At 40.6% G+C, this 15,407-nt stretch overlaps 1 pseudogene; it reads left to right on the top strand.

Moving 5' to 3' along the window:
* LOC146620859 (serine protease HTRA1-like) overlaps nt 1-13,554 on the top strand; it is a 31,459-nt pseudogene extending 17,905 nt beyond the window's left edge.
* The last annotated feature ends 1,853 nt before the right edge of the window (nt 13,555-15,407 follow it).

Consider the following 15,407-nt stretch of genomic DNA (forward strand, 5'->3'; position numbering starts at 1 on the left):
GCTGAGAGCAGCTGGTTCGAGTCCGACCCCCCATGTCTTTGCTCCGCTTTCCTGTTAGCCTTCACCATCCCTATCAAAAACAAATCCATAAAAAGGCCCCAAAAAGTTTAACAAACATAATTTACGGTATAAATTCTTAATAGAAATGTTGAATTTAATGTGTGATGACAATATGAAAATTTAATAGCAGATTAGCATCAAACGCTGTATTCATTTGATGGAAGATGGAGGGACATGCAAGCTGGCAATGCTGTGTGTCCTTTGTGTAATTGAGAGGATACTGAAAGCTACAAATTTATCCTGTCAATGCAGAGCTCACTCTTGATTTGTTGGAAGAGCTTTCAGAGGCAGAAATAGTTGGCATTTTGCCAAAGTAGCTTTTGGCAAAAACACAGACTGTCATTTGCATTTAAGACCATTTCTGCACAGACAAGTTTGTTTGTGCAAACGAACACGGCGTCAGCTCAAGAACCTGGCAGCTTCAGACCAACAAGTTTGTTTACCGAGCTAAGGAGAACTTGGGAGATATTGCCCCCAAGTGAGGAAAATACTGTTTTCCAAAGCAGGGTAAATTCCATTTCCTTTCATGAGCACTCAAGCATCAGACTTATTTCATGTCAGATTAATAGGAAGCTTCTAATCTATACTAGCAAAAACATATGGGTGGGTATTGTGTGTGCTTTTGTATAAACCAATGAAGATGTTTGTGTTTGCAGTAAGCCTGTGATCCCACTAATATTAAAAACCATACAAGCTCTGAGTGGAGTAATAATGTGCCAGTACTTGCCTGATAAGTATTCTGTAAGTCTGATAAGGAAAGAATTGTAAATGAAACTATTATCTTCATGTCACATGATACACAGATTCAGAGACACGCAAAGCAAAAGTGTTGATATAAATGTTTGAATTCTGAATAGGAGACTGAGTCAACTAGTGCATACAGGTGTAGGTGTTCTGGCGGAGGGCCAGAAAACACGGACGCAGCAAAACAACTGCAGGGCAGATAATGTCCTTTTCTCCCATCTTGGCTTCTCTAATGGCAGCAAAAGTGCAGTCAACTTAATAACAAGTAAATGACTGCATTCGATCTAGTTAAGACCTCTCTAAAATGACAAAACCCTAAAAATAATACTCATAAAAAAGCTTTACTGCTCAAATGAAAAATCTATAAAAGGCTTCATTAATAAGACAAGCCAGTAATGAACTGAACCTAGTAATAACTAGGTTCGACCAAACATTAACAGAAGCTGAAGATGTTTGTTGCTTCCAGCTCTTTGTATGAGTCTTTTTACAGCCCCACTTTCTTTTAAACGATACATGACTGTTTTGGAAATAAAGTCTGTTTAAGTTTTAAGATTTCATTTTTCTATTAAAGAAATTTTTTTGAAAACTTTTATGCCTTTTCTTTTATACTAAAAGGGGCACAGCATCCGGGAAGTATACGCTACAAGTTTAACTTCATTGCAGATGTGGTGGATAAGATTGTCCCAGCTGTGGTACACCTGGAGCTTTTTCAAAGGTAAACCAAACCAAAGCAGAAAAATGAAGTAGCATTTCAAAATGCTCTTTTAGATGCAAAATGACCTTTGCTATTAATCTTTTTTTACTGCCAGAGTGCCATTTTCCAGTGAGGAGGTCTCTGTGTCGAGTGGCTCTGGGTTTATAGTGTCAGAGGATGGCTGGATTGTCACAAATGCTCACGTGCTTACCAACAAACAGCGGATAAAAGTTGAGTTGAAAAGTGGCGTACATTATGAAGCTGCGGTCAGGGATGTGGATCAGAAGATGGACATCGCTCTCATCAAAATCGATCCAGATGTGAGTGTCCTGCTGTTTTTGTGGGGCTCCCCAAGGGTTTAAGGCAAAATCAGTGGTGCGTTTCATCTTGCTGAGTAGCTTGTCATCAGAGGCTAACATCAAAGTGTATTAATCCTGCACACAAAGCAGTGAGAAATCCAGGGAGAGAGTCATCAAGGGCCTTTGCCTACCAAAATTAGACTCTGTTCCTTAACATGGCCAATTTGCAGACTGAATTCCTTTGGGGTGCTATTTGTTCATGTATCATGAATTCAAAGCCCCAGCTATTTTTTGTGTGTATACTTACAAGAGCGGTTTTGAATAAAACATGTTCCAACTTAGACTTGCTCATACAGAACTGGCTGCTTTGTATGGTAGCAGGTGCTCTATTCCCAACCACTTCAGTCAGACGGCACTCAGTGTGAAGCACGTGATTAACATCTTTAGGGCTGATCTGAATACAGGAACACCTCAAGATCAGCAGAAGTTAACCAGAAGCATCACTGGATTTAACTGCTTTAAAGCTGAAGGAGTTTTCTCTTTTTAAAAACCTGGGAGTGGTGACAGTTGTACAATGCTTTAACACTCTGTGATACATTCTTTGCATAAGGGGTTCTAAAGCTTGCCTAAAAGGCATATTTGTTGTGACATAAGAGCCCATACCCCGGGAGGTGCAGCTATAAATTAAATGAAGCATTACAATTCCCACTAGAGATAAATGGCGTGAGCCTGGCAAAGGAGGAACCAGGCAGAGTCAAGCTGAAGCATTTTTTCGTTTGGTGTACAACTAAATGTTTTTGTATTAAAAAATGCACTTTAAACACTCATTTCCACCGTAGGGCTTTGGCAACCTTTTCCAACCAGTGACAGTTAACCTTCATCAACATCAACAGAAATCTCAACAGAAAAAGAAAAAAACTGCTAATAATAATGTTTGAACAAGTGAGTGACTGGAACAAGTTATGCAGTGGAAGATTTTCTAAAATTCAGCAACATGATTTTTGCTTGCAGGACTAGTTTTGAGAGACCATAAACAGCTGGTCTCTGAATGAGTTGAATTTCACAGAGGAAGGATCGTTTCACCAATGGAAACCTTACAAAAAAGTATAACAGTTTTATTACTGGTTTATCTCAGGTTTAGTGGGCAACTCATATCTTCTGAGGCTATTGCAGAAGCTAGCATTAGAATCTGCCATGGTCCATTTGCTGTGTCTCCTTCACGGTTTCTTGCCGGACCCATACTTAAACTCCTGCTCGGAGGTGCTGATTCTCATTCCTGCTACTTCTCAGCAATGAACTGTTCCACTGCAAGCTGGAGGCCACCACCTGGTAAAGCCAACATAAACACAAAAAGCAGAGACAAAATCCACCTACAAATTCTGTCTATAAAAGTTACAAACAGAATTTGTGTCAAAGGGCAGCCCCAGCAAAGTCCAACAGCCACTAGAAACAAGTCCAACTCATTGTCGTCAATGCAACCAAGTTCTCACTTCCAAACAGTCCTTTTTTTTTTGTGTCCCGTTTGGATCTTTAGCCATCAGAATAGTTGTCTTAAGGCCAAGAAAGATGCCAAGTGGATTTATTTTACCAAGTGGATCATCATGGCCTTGCCATATTGGTCCATTTGATTGACCTTTATTATAATTATGAATTGATTTTATTTTCGGTTGCTACAAACGGGACAGACATGACTGTGGGATAGGACAAGGAGAAAGAATGAAAGAAAGAGAGGGAGAGAAAGAAAACCAAAGGGGAGAAGAGACGGTGAGAAAGGGGGGAAGAAAGAAAGAAAAACAAACAAAACACCTGGATCACCTGTATGGAGAAAAAAAACAGAAGAGAAAGCAAACAAAAAAAGAACAACATAATAAAAAACAGCACCATCACAATAAACTAGCTAGCAGTAGATAACAGTAGATACTAAATATTAAACGATATTGTGCAGCACGCAAGATAGACAGCGCACAATGTGCTTTGAGGCAGCAGCCAAGAAAGGTGTAGTCCGCGTCTGTGAACACCCGTGTGTACACCTGTGTGCACACCTGTGTGGATCAGCATGCTTGTATTCCAAAGCTTTCTCCGCCCCAGATATCCAGAGGCTCCAGAGTACAAGGACCCGAGGAGGACCACCAAAAGGGGGGGAACCGTGCCACCCTCCTGGGAAGAGCTGAGTAGAGCCCCAAACGAGAGGTCACCCAGCAGCTACGGAGCAGAGGCCAGAGGGGGTTGCAGTGGCGTGCTCGCGGGCTCTGCCGGCAGCCAGCTGTGCCAGAGAGGACCGAGCTTCAGGCCCAGAGGCCAGAGGCCTGAGGGCATCCCACCCCCCGGAAGGGGCCCAACCGGGCCACAGGCGCCAGGCCCCGCCAATCGGCCACCAGGAGTGAGCCGGTACATACATGAGCGCCCAGCCCCAGACGACAAGGACCACCAACACACCAACGTGTGAGGGCATCAGCCACCGGCAGGGAGTGTGGTGAGGGGAGATAGGCCTCCGTACTTTGGAGGGCCTGAGATGTACCCAGAGAGACCCAACCTGACATATAGACAAAGACGAACAGGTGCACGCGGTCACAGTCCATATTTTCAAAGTGCCTCCAATAGGATCCCCCAAGGGATGATGTCAAACACCTTCTCCAAGTCCACAAATAACATGCAGACTGGTTGGGCAAATTCTCCACTCGAATATCTCAAGAGGATAAAAGCCAGGACAAAAAACACATTGTTCCTCTTGAATCTAGGTTTGACTAATGAACAGACTCTCCTCAGTAGTACCCTAGTGTAGACCTGTCCAGAGACCCTAAGTAGTGTGAGCTGTCAATATTTAGAGGACACCCCTCTACTCAAAGATGGGAATCATCACCCTAGTCTACTAATACAAAGGCATTGGCACAGATCTCCACATGATGTTGCATAGGCGTGGCACCAAGACAGCCCTACAACACCCAGGATCTTTGGGAATTCAGGGCAAATCTCATACATGCCAGGGGCATTGGCATCAAAGACCTGTTTAACTGCCAAAGTGACCTCACCCCCCAGTGGTGGGTGAGTCACCCCGCTCATCTCCATACTCTGCTTCCTCTATGAAAGGCATGTCAGTGGGATTGGGGAGATAATCAAAAATATTCCTTCCACTGCAGCATCCTGTCAAAGTTCAGCAGGAAGTAGGTACTTGTGATCTTGCTAGACGCGCCGAATGAATCCTCACTATATTTGGGTTCCCCCCCAAACTCATCACCAGGTGGTGATCAATTTAAAGATCAGCTTCTCTCTTCACCTGAGCATCCAGAACACCCAACTATAGATCTGATATATAGGGTGGGCCATTTATATGGATACACCGTAATAACAAGGGAATAGTTGGTGATATTAAAGTCCTGTTTGTGGCACATTAGTATATGTGCGGGGGCAAACTCCTCAAGATGGGTGGTGACCATGGTGGCCATTTAGAATTTGGCCATCTTGGATACAACTTTTGTTTTTTCAATAGGAAGAGGGCCATGTGACACATCAAACTTATTGGTAATGTCACAAGAAAAACAATGTTGTGCTTGGTCTCAACGTAACTTTATTATTTCATGAGTTATTTACAAGTTTCTGACCACTTATTAAATGTGTTCAATGTACTGCCCATTGTGTTGGATTGTCAATGCAACCCTCTTCTCCCACTCTTCACACACTGATAGCAACACCGCAGATGACCCCAAAGATAAAAGTCTAAGGGGGTCAGATCGGGAGACCTTTGGGGCCATTCAACTGGCCCACGATGACTAATCCACTTTCCAGGAAACTGTTCATCTAGGAATGCTCAGACATGGCACCCATATTGTGGTGGTGCACCATCTTGCTGGAAAAACTCAGGGAACGTGCCAGCTTCAATGCACAAAGAGGGAAACACATCATCATGTAGCAATTTCAAATACCCAGTGGCCTTGAGGTTTCCATTGATGAAGAATAGACACACTATCGTTGTACCCCATATACCACACCAAACCATCACTTTTGTTGTTCCAACAGTCTTGGAGGGATCCATCCAATGTGGGTTCGTGTCAGACCAATAGCGGTAGTTTTGTTTGTTAACTTCACCATTCACATAAAAGTTTGCCTCATCACTGAACAAAATCTTCTGCGTGAACTGAGGGTCCTGTTCCAATTTTTGTTTTGCCCATTCTGCAAATTCTGTGCGCCGATCTGGGTCATCCTCGTTGAGATGCTGCAGTAGCTAGAGTTTGTAAGGGTGCCATTTGTGAGTTGCTAACATCCGCCGAAGGGATGTTCGACTAATGCCACTCTCCAGTGACATGCGGCGAGTGATACGCTGTGGGCTCTTGCTGAATGAAGCTAGGACAGCCACTGATTTTCCTTCATTAGTGAAAGTTTTCTTGCGTCCACATTTTGGCAAATCCAACACTGAACCAGCAAGCAGTTTGCTAACTGTAGCATGGGAGATGGGTGGTCTTGTAGGGAGTCTTGCATTGAAATCAGCTGCAATGACCCGGTTACTGCGTTCACCAGATATCAACACGATTTCGATCCACTCCTCACGTGTTAACCTCTTTGACATGTCAATGGCTGTGAACAAAGAGAAACTTGTAAATAACTCATGAAAGAATAATGTTACATTGAAACCAAGCATACCATTGTTTTTCTTGTGACATTACCAATAAGTTTGATGTGTCACATGGCCCTCTTCCTGTTGAAAAAACATAAATTGTATCCAAGATGGCCGACTTCTAAACGGCCACCATGGTCACCACCCATCTTGAGGAGTTTGCCCCCTGTATAGGAATTTCTTTTATTTATGTATTAATCACATTATTTTATTTTATAATGCCTTGGTGCCACTGGATTTAAACATGTTCCACACTCACACTATAAGACAAATGGTGGGGGTGTAGTAAGGAAGTTGGGGGAAGCAGACCACTCCACAGGAAGAGTATTTTGTCTCTTCGAGGACTCTGGGAGGTAGCAAGGGAGTGTGAACCCTAAGGTGTGAAACAGCTGTGTACTGCCTTTTGTTCCTGAAGAAGGTATTTAATAACAGATATGATTCAATGCAGAGAGGTCTGTTAATACATAGTGAGTGAGAAAGGTGACTCGAAAGGAAAAACTCAATGCATCATGGGAATCCCCCGGCAGCCTACGTCTATTGCAGCATAACTAAGGGAGGATTCAGGATCACCTGGTCCAGCCCTAACTATATGCTTTAGCAAAAAGGAAAGTTTTAAGCCTAATCTTGAAAGTAGAGATAGTGTCTGTCTCCCGAATCCAAACTGGAAGCTGGTTCCACAGAAGAGGGGCCTGAAAACTGAAGGCTCTGCCTCCCATTCTACTTTTAAATACTCTAGGAACAACAAGTAGGCCTGCAGAGTGAGAGCGAAGTGCTCTAATAGGGTGATATGGTACTACAAGGTCATTAAGATAAGATGGGGCCTGATTATTTAAGACCTTGTATGTGAGGAGCAGGATTTTGAATTCAATTCTGGATTTAACAGGAAGCCAATGAAGGGAAGCCAAAACAGAAGAAATATGCTCTCTCTTTCTAGTCCCTGTCAGTACTCTTGCTGCAGCATTTTGGATTAGCTGAAGGCTTTTCAGTGAGTCTTTTGGACATCCTGATAATAATGAATTACAGTAGTCCAGCCTGGAAGTAATAAATGCATGAACTAGTTTTTCAGCGTCACTCTGAGACAGGATATTTCTAATTTTAGAGATGTTGCGCAAATGGAGTCTTACATATTTGTTTAATATGTGCTTTGAAGGACATGACTCCTTCAAATGACTCCAAGGTTCCTCACAGTGTTACTGGAGGCCAAGGTAATGCCATCCAGAGTAAGAATCTGGTTAGATACCATATTTCTAAGATTTTCAGGGCCGAGTACAATAACCTCAGTTTTATCTGAATTAAGAAGCAGAAAGTTAGCGGCCATCCAGGTCTTTATGTCTTTAAGACATTCCTGCAGTTTAACTAATTGGTGTGTGTTATCTGGCTTCATGGACAGATAGAGCTGGGTGTCATCGGCATAGCAGTGAAAATGTATGCTATGTCTTCTAATGATGCTGCCTAAGGGAAGCATGTATAATGTAAACAGAATTGGTCCTAGCACTGAACCCTGTGGAACTCCATAATTAACCTCAGTGTGTGAAGAGGACTCTCCATTTACATGCACAAATTGGAGTCTATTAGATAGATATGATACAAACCACTGCAGTGCAGTACCTGTAATACCTACAGCATGTTCTAATCGCTCTAATAGGATATTATGGTCAACAGTATCGAATGCTGCACTAAGGTCTAGCAGGACAAGCACAGAGATGAGTCCACTGTCAGAGGCCATAAGAAGATCATTTGTAACCTTCACTAAAGCTGTTTCTGTGCTGTGATGAGCTCTGAAACCTGACTGAAACTCTTCAAATAAACCATTCCTCTGCAGATGATCTGTTAGCTGTTTGACAACTACTCTTTCAAGGATTTTTGATATGAAAGGAAGGTTGGAGATTGGCCTATAATTAGCTAAGACTAGCTTCATTTAAAATGCAGGACAATTTAGGAAAAATGAATTTTCCTTTACTTACAATGGTGTGAGTTGTACCATCCGGACACCTATGAATTTCTTTTTTGGTAGTGAATTTCCTGAGGGGAAATAAACACATATATATGACTTTATCACTGAATAAATGTTATCATGAACTGAATTCCTGGATGCTGTGACAAAAACATACGATTCTGCTCACTGCTGGCTTGTCTGTTGTAGGAGTTGGCAAGAAACTGACGTATTCTGTCCACAGGGATGGCAAAAGAAATTCCAGCAGCCACTTTCAGAGTATTTATGCCTATTACATCTCCATCCTGTTAAAAGCACAAAATAGAGGGGCAGCTGTGTCTGTGGTCTTCATTGATTTCACAGTTTTGCCTCATGTAGAGAAAGAAACAGCAGTACTGTGTCCTTTTCTTCCACTGCACATAACACAACTCAGTGTCTATTAAGTGTTCTTTTTACCCACAATGCAAATCATCAGTCTTGGTTATTGTCATAACTTATCTGTGTTTTCACAGCAAAGGACAATTAAAAAAATGCATGCTCGGTATGGCAACTATTCTCCTTTAGAAAAAAGCTGCAATTTTCGGGAAGGCAGGCTGGAGGCAGCAACCTTGATAAATGAATATACAATCTGTATCATTTTATTCCATAGTAACAATGCAAAGACCTCCATAATCGGGTCTTGTCCTAAAATATTTTGTGGAAGGCTTAATTTTGAACCTGAGGGAGTAGAGTGAAGATACTGGGTATTAAATAAAACAATATCATGACCTTAGTCCACACAGTCATAAATAAAACAAGAAAATCGCCTACATAGCAGCAAGCATAACAAACATGCAAATGGCCTGGTCTTATCTCTTTACACGTGACAGCACTATAAATCCTCTTACCAAGTTGACAAGCGGTCCACCGGAGTTTCCATACTATGAATAATACAAAAAAACAAAAACATTTTCTTACCCATTGTTCATTAAGGATAAAAACAAATAAAGGCAGTTAAAATGAAAGGCATCAATAGGTTTATAATGCTTATTCACTCACATTTATAATGGCATCAGTTTGGATGTAGTCCATGTCAGAGTCCTTAAAGCCCAGCTCTAGGCTGTTGCGATTGGCAGTGCTGACAATGCCAGTGGTGACAGTGTTCTGCAGAGAGAAAGGGCTTCCTACTGCCACCACAAATTCACCTGGACGCAGGTCTGAGGACTGGCTGAGACGCAGCACGGGCAAGGGACCCTGCGAGTGAGCCACAAAGAGACATGACAGGACCGGCCTAAGGACCACCTTGAACTTAAAAGGCTGGGGAGCCATATACAGGCACTGTCATAGCAGAGGGGTTTGATCCAAACAGAGGGTGAAAGGGCAGTCCAGGAAGGTAACAGCTTAACCTCTGTCTCTCTTCCACAGCATGTCTTTTATCCTGTCTTCCTTCTCTCACCCCAACCGGTCGCAGCAGATGGCCGCCCCTCCCTGAGCCTGGTTCTGCCGGAGGTTTCTTCCTGTTAAAAGGGAGTTTTTCCTTCCCACTGTCGCCAAAGTGCTTGCTCATAGGGGGTCATATGATTGTTGGGTTTTTCTCTGTATCTATGAAGCGCCTTGAGGCGACTTTTGTTGTGATTTGGCGCTATATAAATAAAATTGAATTGAATTGAATAGTACCAGTGCCTTAAACCTTCCTGTTTTTTTAAATGGCCAGCAGACTCTGACTACAAAAGTGCAGATTCATGTAAAATGCTGAAGTAACAACCTGCTTCTATTTGTGAATAGCATATCTTTAAGCCTCTGGAGGGTATAATTGGCTGTTTTTGACTACTTTTGATTTTATCTTTATATTTCACCTTTGAAGACTATTTACGTTGCCTTGTTTGACATCATTCTTTTCAGCACAACTTCACATGTATGAATTTACAGTTTGTTTTCATTTTGTCATACGGATCTAAAATCACACAAAAAAACTCTGAGTAGGAAAAAGTTCCTTTTTTTTAGTTTGAAAATCACAAATATTATATCAAATGTCTATATTATCAAATAAGTGGCCAATTAGCAAGGAGCATCTTCATAGGAATTATAGTTTAAAAAAAGGTAGCATGTGCAGTTACCATTACCTATCGATCAGTAAATATCACAATATAGATATCAAAGATATGAAGAAACAGTAAAATAACCAGATAAAAGTAAAAAGATAGATGCATGGTTTTGACCAATTTTATTAAAAAAAACCACAAATTTCTTATCTGGTGTTCCTGTAATGTTGTCTTGCACACTGAATTTCAGTAGTACTACCACTCAGAGGTTTAGCTGAACTACACCTTTTGTACTAATTATTGCCCTTTTGAAATATATAAATGTACTATTAGAACTTGGCATCCGGAGATCAAGCTCTGGATATTTTCTGAAAAGCGTCAGATTTCTGCCTGACCAACCTGCCCTAATAGTAAGATCATAGTCAAGGATCCATGCAGCATATTCAACTTAACACCTGGACCTGTTAGCTTCCATTGTTGTTTAGTGTAGGTCTGACAATCTACATTTAAAAAAACAGAGACTCCAGCTGCTGGGTTGCAAAGCAGGCTAATCTGGTGGTAGCCAAACATCTAAAGAACTTCCAGCACAAAAAGGCGATGTGAGAATAGTGGAGAAGGAGTTGCCTCGTGTTGCTTATGTGACAAATATGGGGCAAAAGATGGCGCTGCCTTGGACAAACACTTGTTTTAGAGCCATTAGTGCTTTCAGTGCTTCAAAAATGTTTATTGTTATAAGTTATGGCTTCCATCTGTGACACCCCAGAGATTCATGCATATCTCTGATCTGTGGCTATTTCCTGCTATCCCCTGATATTGAGGGCAATTATCATATTGTAAACATCACATCAGGAATGCTGTTCGGAGTGATGTCAGGCCCAAATAGCAGCACCCTCTCTCTTCTTTCTCCTCCCAAAGTGTGTCAACTTGACAATGCTCTGTGTCTCACTCTGAAACTCTTATGATTCCTTATAAAAGATCTCAGATCATTATGTCAAAGCAAAATATCAACAAGTATGTACTTTAATGCTAAAACCTGGGCATGGAAGTTATGCACCCAGTTCTTGTTTTCAAGTCTTTCCAGATGTATGCTGTACAATCATTCCACCTTGGAAAAAAATGATTATAATAAGTTAGAAAAGTATATATTCACCTCCACTAATAGTTGGTTAAATATCCCTTAGTAAGTTGCAATTTAACCAGATATTATTAGTAGCCATCAATAAGCTTCTGGTAGGATATTTGACCACTTTCTTGGCAGAATTTTAGAGTTAATTTAAATTGATTGACTTGGCTAGTCCAGAAATTTTCAAAAGGGTTGAAATGGCCATCCCACAAACTTAGATTCAAGCTTAGAATCATCAGTCAAACAACTGTAAATAAGTACAAGTTATTTGTATGTGTCTCCAGTTTGCCATGGTCTGGAAGAAGACCCAAACTGTCTTCCTCAGATAAGAGAAAATTATTTAAGACCCAGGAATTACTAAGGCTTGAGCCTGCCATGAACTAGAAATGGCTGGAACACTAGTGTCACTGTCAACAGTGAAGCAAGTGTTACATCACACCGACTGAGGGGGTGTCAACCAAGAAAGAACAGCTATAAAATTGAAGAGCTTTCAAACTTGAGAACATTGCTGTTTAGCTGCCGGTACAGTGCAGCTAAGCTTCCACTGTATCTGCTGCATACACTGGAACATTGCACAGAGTAGGTGGAATATTTAATAAATCAAAGTTCTTCAGATTCACCTTAAATCAATAGTTTGACAGTTAAAACTTGGACACAATTCAGTGTTTTGACTTGTCAGTGCTCTCAAACACACATCCATGGATAAAGCAGGCTAACATTAGACCCAGCTCCAACCTGACAAAAAAAAATTGTGGACTATGCTTAAAAACTGGGTCTGTGCCAGAAAACCAACAGATTGAAATGAACTCTACCAATTCTGAAGAGAAAAATAGTCACATATATAACCATACTTATTCCAGAATCTTGTTAATGGCTATTTTTCAGCCAACAGGTCTTTTTTTGTATGCATGCACACACATCCACCTCGATGACTTCTGATTATCTTTGATTATCAGAAGTTTGATTATCATATTGTGTTATGATTCATCACAGGTGATAGTTTTCTTACTCACTATTGTGCTAAGTTTACTAAAAGATACTAACATAGTCTTTAGAGTTGAGTGATACATTTCCTGGGGATTCATTTGAGTGTAACTTTCCCATTATAAACTACACAGGAAAGGCATTGCTTCTTCAATATAATATCCAGTGCAGCTTTAATGTTATGGGTTTTGTTTGCTGTATTTTAAGTGTACATTGTAGAGATTATTGTAGACACTTTCCTATTGTTATCCTAAATGCTACACTGTTTTACAGATTAAATCTTTTCAAAGTTGGATACCACAGCTGTGGGCTTCATTTATTTATGTATTTTCTTATTTTTATTGCAAAGCTGCACAGTTGGGACTTGTTTTGGTACTGGTTTACAGAGTGTAACAATATCTGCTGTGAACTGGCATTTGGAGGCCTTTCTGGGTGGATTAAGAAATTTCTTGCAGTTCTCAAGGCTTTAGATTAAACTCATTATTCTTGCACTTCCCAAAGGCAATGCTGACATCTTTTTTATGGAAGACAGAATCCTTCTCTCTTTCTTTAGACTATATTCTTAATTGTCCTCCCATGACATTGAAGCCTTATACTTTGCACAGAACACAGCAGTTGACTAACATCCAAGCATTACAGCACAGCCTGTCAATTCACAGTGACAACTTGGATTGCCAGTCTAGTAACCTACTAACCTACTGTCATCCTGCCAACAGCAAGACGATCAGCAAATGTACATACCTAACATGCAAATATCTGCCAGTGAAGAGATTTACAATCAGTGAAGGGGTTTTTTTTGGGGGGGGGGGGGGGGGCTGACACAGGAGCAGGCTTGTCTTGTGTGAAAGTTACTGGTGTCTTCCTTAGAGTTTGACACCTTTTCAGCTTGTGATTGATGGTATGGTGTTGATATCTCTGCAGGGGAGGTATGACTGATCATGACGTCATCATTGGCATCAATGGACACCCTGTCCACACCACTCAGGAAGTGAGCAATGCCGTCAAGCACAGCACCTCAGTCTTTGTTTTGGTGAGGAGAAAGGATGGGGATGTTACGCTAATGATCATCCCTGAAGAAACTGACTGATACCACTGTCTGTCTGCCAGTAGCTGGGTTTCCATCCAATTGTACTGTGCATTTCCAAAAAGCAGAAGTATAAGAATTAGCAGTGCCAAAATGCCCCAACATGCTATTACCTTAGTTTTATGGTTCCCTTTTAGGAGGGTTACAGTTTCCTCATCATAGAAAAGAAGATGTTTTTTGGCATTTTGGTTCTCAGTTACAGTGTAATGAATCTTTGCCTGTTTTACTTTGCTTTCAAAATTGTCAGAATTCTGAAACAATTCACAAGTCCAGAAGAGCAAACAGTTGGATATCAGCCACAAGTTGGTAATTAGCACCACCATAAGATCTTTCAATGATGTAACATGTTCAAAACACCATAGTAGCATTTATAAAGATCTATGCCTTTTTTTTTCTTCAGCTGTTCATTAGTCACACAGAAAGTTCAGAAATTCAATTAAATCATCAGAGGTACAAATGAATATTTCCAGTCTCAAGTTATGAAGTTATGAGCACACTGCTCATAATTCAAGATTCAAGATTCTTTATTCGTCACATGCATAGTTATACAAGTATAACACGCAGTGAAATGTAACCTGATACGCTCCTCGACTTGTACAAAAGGGGGAGAGAAGAACAACATTATATATTATATACATTAGGTGAATGTGCAGTAGTAGATTTGTATGCAGCAAGCAGGTGAATTCTGTAAAAAATAATTTGATTTAATTGACAGTACACATGTCTGGTTAGATCCAGCTGTTTAATAGAAAGCTGTAAGAAGGAAATAGACAGCTAAAGTTAAATTTGCTGCATTTTTTTCAGGTGGTACACACTGTAACAAGTTTGAGAAACACTGATAAGTGTATGTGTGCTTTTGGAAAACATTTAAAGCTGCTGTACAGAATCTTTGAAACAAGCTTAAAACATTTTTAGAATATAAACAGAGCATCTGCTTCTCTTTACAGCTCCTCACTCCACCAGGGCTGTTTGGCACTTTCTGATAGTGTGCAAATGTGATGTACGTACTGCGGCAGTCATACAGACAACTGAACGGTCCAAAAGTTGGCCTACCTATTACTGGCTGAGGTTTTAGTAGAGTTGTGGCTGAACCACATAAAAATATATCATTAATTTTAATCTCCCCAATCAATTATAATGTTATGTTGGAATGTTGTTAAAGAGGGTCAACAATGTTTCAACCCAGTTTGTTTTTCAGATTCTGTATAGTAGCTTTAATATAGGGAGAACACAACTTCCAGATTGTGTGAGTAAAATTAGGTTTTTTCTATTTGTCAGTTTAACAGTTTCTGTTTTGCCTGTCACTGTTCCCTGTCTGTTTTCTTACCTGGTTCTTCCTGACCTTGCCCTTTCTCCTCACGTTCCTCTTTCCTCTCTCCCTATTTGGACTGACAATCATACACAAATAGATTGTATTCAATTAGATGAAAAATTATTAAGATCGCTAACAAAAAGTCCTCTCTCAGTCTACTTTCAACCAAAAGGCAAATAACCAAACCACATGAACATCTAATAAAAGATATAAACATTGAAACACTGATGCAACATTGTTCTTGATTAACGGATCATTTGATTTTACACTTTTACCTGAATGTGGCTCCTTTTTTTTGAAAAAACTTCCTTATATCCATTATGAACCTGGCTGTCTGTCTGTACACAAACACACACACACACACACACACACACACACACACACGCAAACACACAACAGGAGTTATAAGGTTAATGGGCATTCAGTCAGTTAGCTAGTTAGTATCCATTTCAAACAGGACAGTTGTAACCAACAGTAGGCTATGGACAATTTGAAGTTTTAGATTTTAAATAGGCTGTATACATTTCAATGGGAGCAACAGAAC

The sequence above is a fragment of the Diplotaxodon limnothrissa genome, linkage group LG12, assembly GCF_057381915.1.
Source record: "Diplotaxodon limnothrissa isolate DT_005_m linkage group LG12, D_limnothrissa_male_GT1.1, whole genome shotgun sequence".
Lineage (NCBI taxonomy): Eukaryota > Metazoa > Chordata > Actinopteri > Cichliformes > Cichlidae > Diplotaxodon > Diplotaxodon limnothrissa.